The sequence below is a fragment of the Hakea prostrata genome, chromosome 9, assembly GCF_041222555.1.
Source record: "Hakea prostrata isolate BN-2017 chromosome 9, UWA_Hpros_2, whole genome shotgun sequence".
Classification (NCBI taxonomy): Eukaryota; Viridiplantae; Streptophyta; class Magnoliopsida; order Proteales; family Proteaceae; genus Hakea; species Hakea prostrata.
The window spans coordinates 34,928,016-34,937,394 of NC_142608.1; the positions used below are offsets into that span (position 1 = coordinate 34,928,016).

General features: G+C 39.1%; 1 non-coding gene across 1 annotated transcript; it reads left to right on the top strand.

Moving 5' to 3' along the window:
- The first annotated feature begins 333 nt into the window (after window positions 1-333).
- LOC149005154 (small nucleolar RNA R71) lies at window positions 334-440 on the top strand. Its single transcript, XR_016170023.1, has one exon. It is a non-coding gene; the product is annotated as a small nucleolar RNA R71 (small nucleolar RNA).
- The last annotated feature ends 8,939 nt before the right edge of the window (window positions 441-9,379 follow it).

The window sequence follows — 9,379 nt, forward strand, 5'->3', positions numbered from 1 at the left end:
TCTCTCTCTCCCCCTATGTTTCATCTTTATTTTTCTTATGAACTTTATGATAATGAGTAGTTCCTTTTCTTTGATAGCATGTCAACTTTAGTGCTCATCTCAATTGTAGGATTGATCTCATAGAGACCGCTCCTCTTTGGTTGCCCAATGGATGGAATCTCAGTCCTAGCTGCTAAAGCATGGTGTTGGGAGTTTTCACTAAGGATCTAAAAAAGTTCCCATGCCTCATTCTCATTCTTGTGCATGAAAGTCCCTCCACAAGAAGAATCAACCATTTGCCTATGTCGGTCTCTAAGGCCATCATAAAAGCATTGAACCATTTGCCATTTAGGAATAGCATGGTGGGGGCACTTTCTAAGTAATTCTTTTAGTCTTTCCCAAGAATCATAAAATTGTTCTCCTTCTTGTCGGGAGAAACTTGTTATAGCTCTCCTAATGCTATTGGTACGGCCAATGGGGAAGAACTTTTTAAGGAACTCCTGTTGCATTTCTACCCAAGTGGAAATTTTAACATTGTCCAAAAAATGAAGCCAATGCTTAGCTTTATCTATAAGGGAGAATGGGAAAAGAAGTAACCTTAAAGCATCAACTGAGAGGTTTTGAATTTCAACCGTGGGTGACACCTCTAAAAACTCATCTAAGTGCTTATAAGGCTCTTCATTGGCAAGTCCATAAAAAGATGGTAGCATTTGAATCACACTAGATTTGATCTCATATTGAGCCGCCTCTATGTCAGGCAACTTAATACAAGAAACCGAAGTATATATCGTAGGAATGAAATGCTAAATAAAGGGCCTCATTGAGATATAGAACAATCAAATTAATGAAATAAGCATGGTTCATCTATATCCCAAAGGAAAGGAACTAGCTACTCATTATCCCAAAGTTCATAAGAAAAATAAAGATGAAACATAGGGAGAGAGAGAGAGAGAGAGAGAGAGAGAGAGATGTGGTCTTCTTCTTCAAAAATGAGAGAGATGAGAGACACATTCGCCGTCTTCTTTTCTCTTCTTTGTGGCTGGCTTCTCTTTTATGTCTCCCGCACACAATGAATCCCCTCTCTTTACCCGTCGATTTGACCTTTATTCTTTCGGATTTTGGAAAACTCAAAACTGGAATTTTGTAGATATTTTCAATATCGTTTCATAGTATCTTGAATCACCGCAATCCAAGCTCATACGAGAGAGATATGCCCAAAATACTGAAGGTAGGTCTGTTTACCCGATTTTCAGATTTATTACCAATTTTGTTCCTTAGACCTCCACCTGTTTTAATTTGGCTAAGATCTCACTTTTCATGATTTCTTGGGCAGCAAGATTGAATGCCATGATTTACAATCCACCAATATCTAATATATTTGCCAACTTTACTCCATATTATCTCTAATATCCAAAATCACCTTATTCCTGAAAAATACACAAAATACTCAATTAGCTCTCTTTAATTAAATAAGTATGGGAAATTAAATCAAATAAATAATGGTAAATGCATGCTTATCAAGGTCTCACAAAGCGCCGATCATTATGATCCACCAAACCAGGGTTCCTGGGCTGCCAGGGCCTTTGCACACGTGCACTCTCCTTCTAAGTTTCTTCCAACTTCTTCGAATTTTGTACCAATTGGGCATAGCTCACTATAGGCTGGACAGTGAGGTAAGCTTTGATGGCAGGGCACAGTCCTTTAAAGAACTTCTTGGCCTTGGCGAGGTCAAGTTTCAAAGAATCTGGAGCAAAGAAATGAAGCTCCTCAAACTTCTGTTGGTACTCCAACACAGACAAGGATCCTTGCGTAAGAACCATAAATTCGGCTTCCTTCGCATGTTTTACCACCTCGGAAAATAGTTCATGCCAGAAAGCTTCCTTGAACAAATCCCAAGTTACAACACCCGCATGCAAACCTTTCAAAACAGGCTGAGTGGAGGTCCACCAAACGTCAACTTTATGTTGCAACTTTTGTTCAGCAAACAGAATCTATTGGGCTTCGAACGTTGCCAGAGATCATAGGAGATCACCTAGATAGATTGGACTTAGGATTTCCATTTATGCTTTTCAGATGTAACTTTTCTTAAAGTTAATGAAGTTCTTTTTGTTTCACTTTATTATTGTGTGTTATGAACTTTTCTTTTATTGCATTACATGACATTTGTTCAAATATAATTATTGTATATTATTCAGAAATATTAAGTTATGCTTCATTAAACAGTTTTTAATCCAAGTGGTTCTATTATTCACTTCAAAGAGTAGATGAGTCACTTCTGGATCTATGACTCAGGAATGTTTTCTTACTGTTTCCTTTGGTTAGGATTTCCTTGAACTTTGGGCTCTTATATCACTTTGTCACATCCCCCCAGCCGGTACCCTAACTGGCATACTTGGGAGTGTGATCCACAGCCCCAAAGATCAAGTATCGAGAAAATCATCCTCCCACACATACAATAACATAATCATTAACAAGAAATAATCAATGTTTAATATTATAAACAAAAGATTCAAATCAGGAAATGAATAATCAATATAATCGAGTGCCAGAAAATGATACCAGATATCCGAAAATATCAAAAGAAGTAGAGTGAGGCAGAAACTCACTCCACAGCTACAGCGGAAAAGTAGTGCGTAAGTCTAAAAAGAATTACAATGATTCTAAAGAAAGGTAAGGAAAGAAAATCAAACAAAACTACGAGTTTTCTATCCTATAGATGACATCTTCAAAATAGTGGACTTCGTTAGTCCAACAGAGATGTTCCATCTCTACATTACGTCTAATCGTAGTACACAATGTGATCTCTCGAGGGATCATCAGTGTAATCTTGATTGTCGCCAACACCTTGCGTGTAGTACGCTTCATTGGTTTGCATTTCGTTGTACTGTCCTTCATAGTAGTCAGTACCTGTAGAATAATCTAACAAACATTGTACAAAAAGGAATGAGTTTCGAAGGAAACTCAGTAAGGCAAGTTAACTCATAACAACATAAATAACATGCGGAAAATCATAACAAGATGCAATGAAGTATGAAACAGATAATGTATGTATGCATCTAAACTCTATGTATGCTGGTCTCTATTGGAAGACATGCTTTAAGTCATAGCACCGTACTTCTTTGGGTAGGTCAATCACACAACGCCTTTTGGTACTTGGTCCGGCATGCCTCGGGACATTCCATTGTTGGGGGTTAACTCACCGCTCTCTCACATCCCCATTGGTCTAAGTACTGGTGCATGTCAAGGTTAAGCCTAGTCCAATGCAAGTCATCTACTTAGTTACATCAATTCAGATCTAAATACGTCCATTCCTCCCCTCTCGGGATCCTTTCCGGTATCCTTCACACAAGAGTCAGCGTATTCGCTCTAGGACTACGGACTCATCCACCCTATTGGTTATCCACATATGGTAAATGGGAAGCTCTCATGTCCTCTCATGGATATAACTCACCGGTCTTGAGCACCCATGAGCCCAAGTCTATCCATATGCAACCCTCCAATAAATAGCTCCCACAATATGATTCCCGTCCTCTCACGGGTTGGTTACTGGTCTTGAGCGCTCGTGAATCACATTGCTACCATGGGTCGTTCAATCTCAATAACCCTCTTATTAGGGTCTGACATAACAGGACATCCTAGCTAAATTCTACTAGACAGCCCTAAATATGTCATCAAACAGTTTAGGAAGGTGTCCAAAGGGCATCTCCGGAAACATCCCATAATATTCCCGTAGTTGTCCAAGGACAGAAGTGTCAAAAGGACACCCCCCTTTCCAAACCATACTTAATCATTCACTAACATAAATCCATCATATCACATATATGATAACTTTTTATATGGAAAGAATTCAGTAACAACATCCAACTTGTATATAACTGGTAAGTAAATCATACATAAATCAATTTAGCATAAACAAGTAATGCTATTGTAATAGTTGCATCAGCAGTATATCATTGTAAGAATTTAATTAAGGAAATAAATCAAAGATTCAAATATAGAAACTAGAACATGCAATCTATGTAGTTAAGGAAATAACCATCCTTACCTTATATAACTCGCAAAGGATCTTGGGGGATTGAAGTAAGACCTTGTCTAAACTTGGAAAGAAAGTCCTAAACAAGTATATATAACATATTAGGAAAGATACCTAGAAGGAAGGAAATCAAATCATCCAAAACAGACCAAATATGAGATTGTTGTCCTCATTGGTCGATTGATTGGTCTACTGCCTCAGTCGACCAATGAGTCGACCAACAGAGATAGTGGCCTTCAAAATCAGATATTTTTGAATACAAAACCGAATTTGGTGGTTCAAAAGGGTACCAAACAAGGGGGAAACTACAAGGGTAGTATGCTAGTATATAGAGGACTTGAAAACCCTAATAATATAAGGTCTTCAAGTTACAAATTAGGAAACAAAAAGTTACCATAATTCGATCAATCATGGTTCTTGAAGAATTCATATCAAAATCATGGACAAGAAACAATAGGATGATGGATCACTAATATGATAAAGGATTCATGAAAAGCATGCATAGATCTTCTAGAAAAATAGAGTTAAGGCTGAAGAACATCAATCTAAATAAGGAAAGAGAATAGATACATGTTTTCCTTCAAAAGCGAGTGATGATCTTGATGAAGATCATCCACCAAGCTTTAGATCCTTAGGAAAAGAGAGGGAATGAGTAGGGTGATAGTTGCAATAGAGATGCAACATCATCTCAACTATCCTCAATCAGAAAAGGAAAGAAAAACAATGGAGAATCAACGATGAAACATAGAAGAGGATGATCACATACCTTTTTGTGCAAATGCAAGAGATTTGACGAAGATCCGTCAAGAGAATCACCAAGAATGCAAAGGAGATGACTTGTGGAGGGCTCTGGTTCGTTCCAAAGAGTTTGGAGGCAGAAAATACGAAGTAGACTCAAGATTGGACTTAAATAGAGCAAGCAAATACCTAATCAGAAAATCATATCCCATTGGTCGATTGGCCCAGTCGACCAATGAGTCGACCAATCAGGACAACAAGTCCAAAACAAGGAAATGAAAGCTCAGATCAAATACAAACATAAAGGGGTTTTGCACACTCACTAAGTGACTTACCTAGTAGGTAGAAATGCCTTCAAACCAAGTCAGAGAGTACTCCAAGTCCATCAACTAATTCCTTCTTCATCAGGGTGCAGTTTCCATAAATGGAACATTGTCATCAACACTCATGGATTCTAAGCCAAACACCAAGTCTTCCACTAGGATTGTAAAATCCGGCCTTATCCTTACCCTGACCCGGCCCGGATTTTATACTGTTGCAGGTCCGAAGACCCAAAGTGGTGGTAGAAGAGGCATGTGGGCCCTCTTAGTGGAGGATTCGATGCTTGATGCTGAGCCTATGGACATTGACAATGATGCCCCTCACTTGTGCACATTGTAAGTGTTGAGTAAAAATTTGCGCATCGATGAAGATTGAATTAGTTGAAGCACTTCCCGGAACCCAGTGATCAATCCATTGGTATTTTCTGAAACTAGACTTGCTGATTGACTTGTAGGAGAAAACCCCGCTTGATTTGACCCTGTATAGCCTTCTGAATCCACTCCTGAAGTTGCTGTCATAGCTTGGTCGAGTGCTTGGTCGACTGACAGTCGACCAAGAGTAATGGAATTCGATTTTGCACTAAATCTCTTCCCATTTTGCCCCTACCTTTTTGGAACTCGTGAATGATGACCTAAACTAATCATTGGCACTCTAGAGCTCGAGGTTGGACACTCTCTTAGGCTATTCCCTGAAGTTTGGGAAGATCTTTGACTCCATTCTTTATTGTATACACTAATCATCAACTCAAGGTATGATTTTTTCTATACCTCTCCTAATCTATTCATGTTTCTATCAATTAATGATCATTGAAACCATGGCTGAAGTGTTGCAACCTTGCAAACACTTAACCATGGGTTTCCCCCTTTCAATTCCTTAATCCTTCCCCACTCTTGCTATGCTATGATTCAAATGAGATTAATTGCACTCCATCACTTTGATTCTATTCAATTTAACCTATTTGATTCAAATCTGATATGTAGATGCATGATAAGCTTAGACTATAATGAAATTAAGATTCTAGCTTAATTCTTAACACTCATTTGATTGATTCTTATCAACCTTTTCAATTTCTATAAATTCTAATTTAATTCTTGCTAAGTATCATATAGAACCTAAAATTCGATTTGGGTATTTTTGATTGAACCGTTGGATCTTCATGAAAATTAGTGTGTAGTATCCTCTTACTATTATAAACATGCCCTCCAAATTGCATGACGATCGGAGCACCAGAAGGGCAGTTTCGGATCAAGTTTCCATTGCTGACTGACAGTCGACCAAGCCAGTCAACCAAGAGTTGTTAAGGCCCTGTACTCAGCCAATTTGATCCGTTTGAACCCCAATTCAATTGCTTTCTTCTCTGACATTAATTGTATGATTATCTAGGGTATCAACACTGATTTTGGGACCATACTTGGTAATCATTGAATCTATTTACAACTTAATTAAGGTAAGGACAGTCGTTAACTCAAGTATGTTAATTATACCAACATGCTTACATTATTGGAACTTAATGGTTAAGATCATATGAGTAATCCTTTACTATACATGAATGTTATGTGTTTTCTTATCAGTAATAGAGTGTATATATCATTTAGAGTCTCATGTTCAGTTTACTTTATGATTCATGTATGATCAATCATGTTATGATATGTATTTGTTTATACGATGAATCATTGATTTAGTATAATATGATGAGATTAAGATTCTGATCGACTACGTATGACTTGGGATTGAGAAGTGTCCTTTCGACACTTCTGTCCTTGGACATCAGAGGGACTAGTATGGGATATTCCCCGAAGGTGTCCATCGACGCTTTCCCGGGTTATTGGATGACATGTATAGGATTGTCTAGCTGTATGGTTAGGATTTCCCTTGTCATATCAGACCCGAATCGGAAGGGTATTGAGATCGAACAACCTGTGGTAGAGTATTGTTGAAGGGCGCTCAAGACCGGTACCCACTCCGTGAGAGGACTTGAACTATATTGCGGATACCTGAAAGGGGCCATTTATTGGTAGGGTTGCATATGGATAGACTTGGGCTCACGGGCGCTCAAGACCGGTAACCAACCCGTGAGAGGACGTGAGAGCTTCTCGTTTACTATATGTGGATGACCAATAGGGTTGATGAGTCCGTAATCCAGGATTACGCTGACTCTAGTGTGAAGGATACCGGAAAGGATCGAGGAATGGACGTATCTGGATCTTACATGATATCATTGCGTAGATGACTTGCATTGGGCGCCAGTACTTATACCAAACGGTGATGTGAGAGAGTGGTGACTAAATCCCCAACCATGGTTTTGAGATGACTTTACCGAACTTCCCCGGGCAGACCCAAGATATGTGAAACCCAGCCCAAACCTTGACCAGGAAACCTTGTTATTTGTAGGTCTAGTGACCCGAAGTAAGGTAAGAAGTCAGCTTTGGGCCATCCCAGTGGAGGACTTGGTGTCTGGCTTTGAATCCATGAGAGTTGATGATGAGGTTCTATTTATGGAAACTGAATCTTGATGAAGATCGGATTAGTTGATGGACTTGGAGTGCTCTCTATCATGGTTTGAAGGCATTTCTACCTATTAGGTAAGTCACTTGATATGTGTGCAAAACCCCTTTAGGATTGGATTTGATCTGGGTCTTCAATTCCCTGTTTAGGAGTTGCTGAACTGATTGGTCGACTGATTGGTCGACCAATCCACTAGTCGACCAATCCACTCGACCAATGGGTTCTGTCTTTGGCAATTAGGTCTTGCTTGCTCTATTTAAGTCCAATCTCGAGTCTACTTCGTATTTTTTGCCTTCTGCCTCCAAACTCTTTGGAACGAACCAAAGACCTCTGCAAGTCATCTCCCTTGCATCCTTGGTGTTTTTCTTGACGGACCTTCGTCAAAACTCTTCCTCTTGCATCAAAGGTATGTCTACACTCTCATCTTCTCCTCCATCTTTGTTTTTCTTTCCTTTTTGAGTTAAAACAGTAGAGGAGATGCTGCATTCTCTGTTGGAAACATCTCTGGACTTGTCTCTCATGATCTTCCTAAGGATTAATGGCTAATGCAATGATCTTAAACATGATCATTGCAAGCTTTTGAAGGAATCATGATCAAATCATGATCTTGTCTTTGTTCATCTTTTGATTTGAATTCTGATCTTCTTAGATCTACTGTACTGATCATGTTAGTAGTCAATTGAATCATGTTGTTCATCTTAGTTTCTATATTTGAATCTTGTTAATTTATTTCTTTAATTAGATTCTTATAATGTTATACTACTGTGGTACTGTCTTGATATCAATAGCATTACTTATTTATATTGAATTGACTCATGTATGATTTACTTACCAGTTATATACAAGTTGATTGTAATTATTGATTTCTTTCCATATATGAAGTTACCATATATGTGATGTTATGAATTGATGCTTGTGTATGCTTAAGTATGGTTTGGAAAGGAGAGGTGTCCTTTTGACACTTCTGTCCTTGGACTACTACGGGAATATTATGGGATGTTTCCGGAGATGCCCTCTGGACACCTTCCTAAACTGTTGGATGACATATCTAGGACTGTCTAGTAGTGTTTGGCTAGGATGTCCCGTTATGTCAGACCCTAATCGAAGGGGTATTGAGACCGAACGACCCGTGGTAGCAATGGGGATTCATGGGCGCTCAAGACCGGTAACCAACCCATGAGAGGATAGGAATCACATTGTGGGGGCCATTTATTGGTAGGGTTGCATATGGTTAGACTTGGGCTCACGGGCGCTCAAGACCGGTAACCAACCCGTGAGAGGACGTGAGAGCTTCCCGTTTACCATATGTCGATAACCAGTAGGGTTGATGAGTCCGTAGTCAGGGACTATGAGGACTCTAGTGTGAAGGATACCGGAAAGGATCGTCAGGGACGAGGAAAGGACGTATCTGGATCTGACTTGATGTAACTAAGTAGAAGACTTGCATTTGGCTAGGCTTTACCCTGACATGCGCCGGTACTTAGACCAATGGTTATGTGAGAGAGTGGTGACCTATACCCCCAGCCATGGAATGTCCCGAGGGATGCCGGACCCATTACCAATTGATGATGAGTGATTGAGACTTTCCTAAAGAAGTACGGTGCTATGACTTAAAGAATGTCTGCCAATAGAGACCAGCATATATAGAGTTAGATTCATACATTCATTGTTTGTCTCATACCATACTACATTTATGTTTGTTTTGTAATCCTGCCATTTATGTTATTATGGATTTAACTGCCTTACTGAGTTTCTTTGAAACTCATTCCTTTATTGTACAATGTTTGTTAGACTATTCTACAG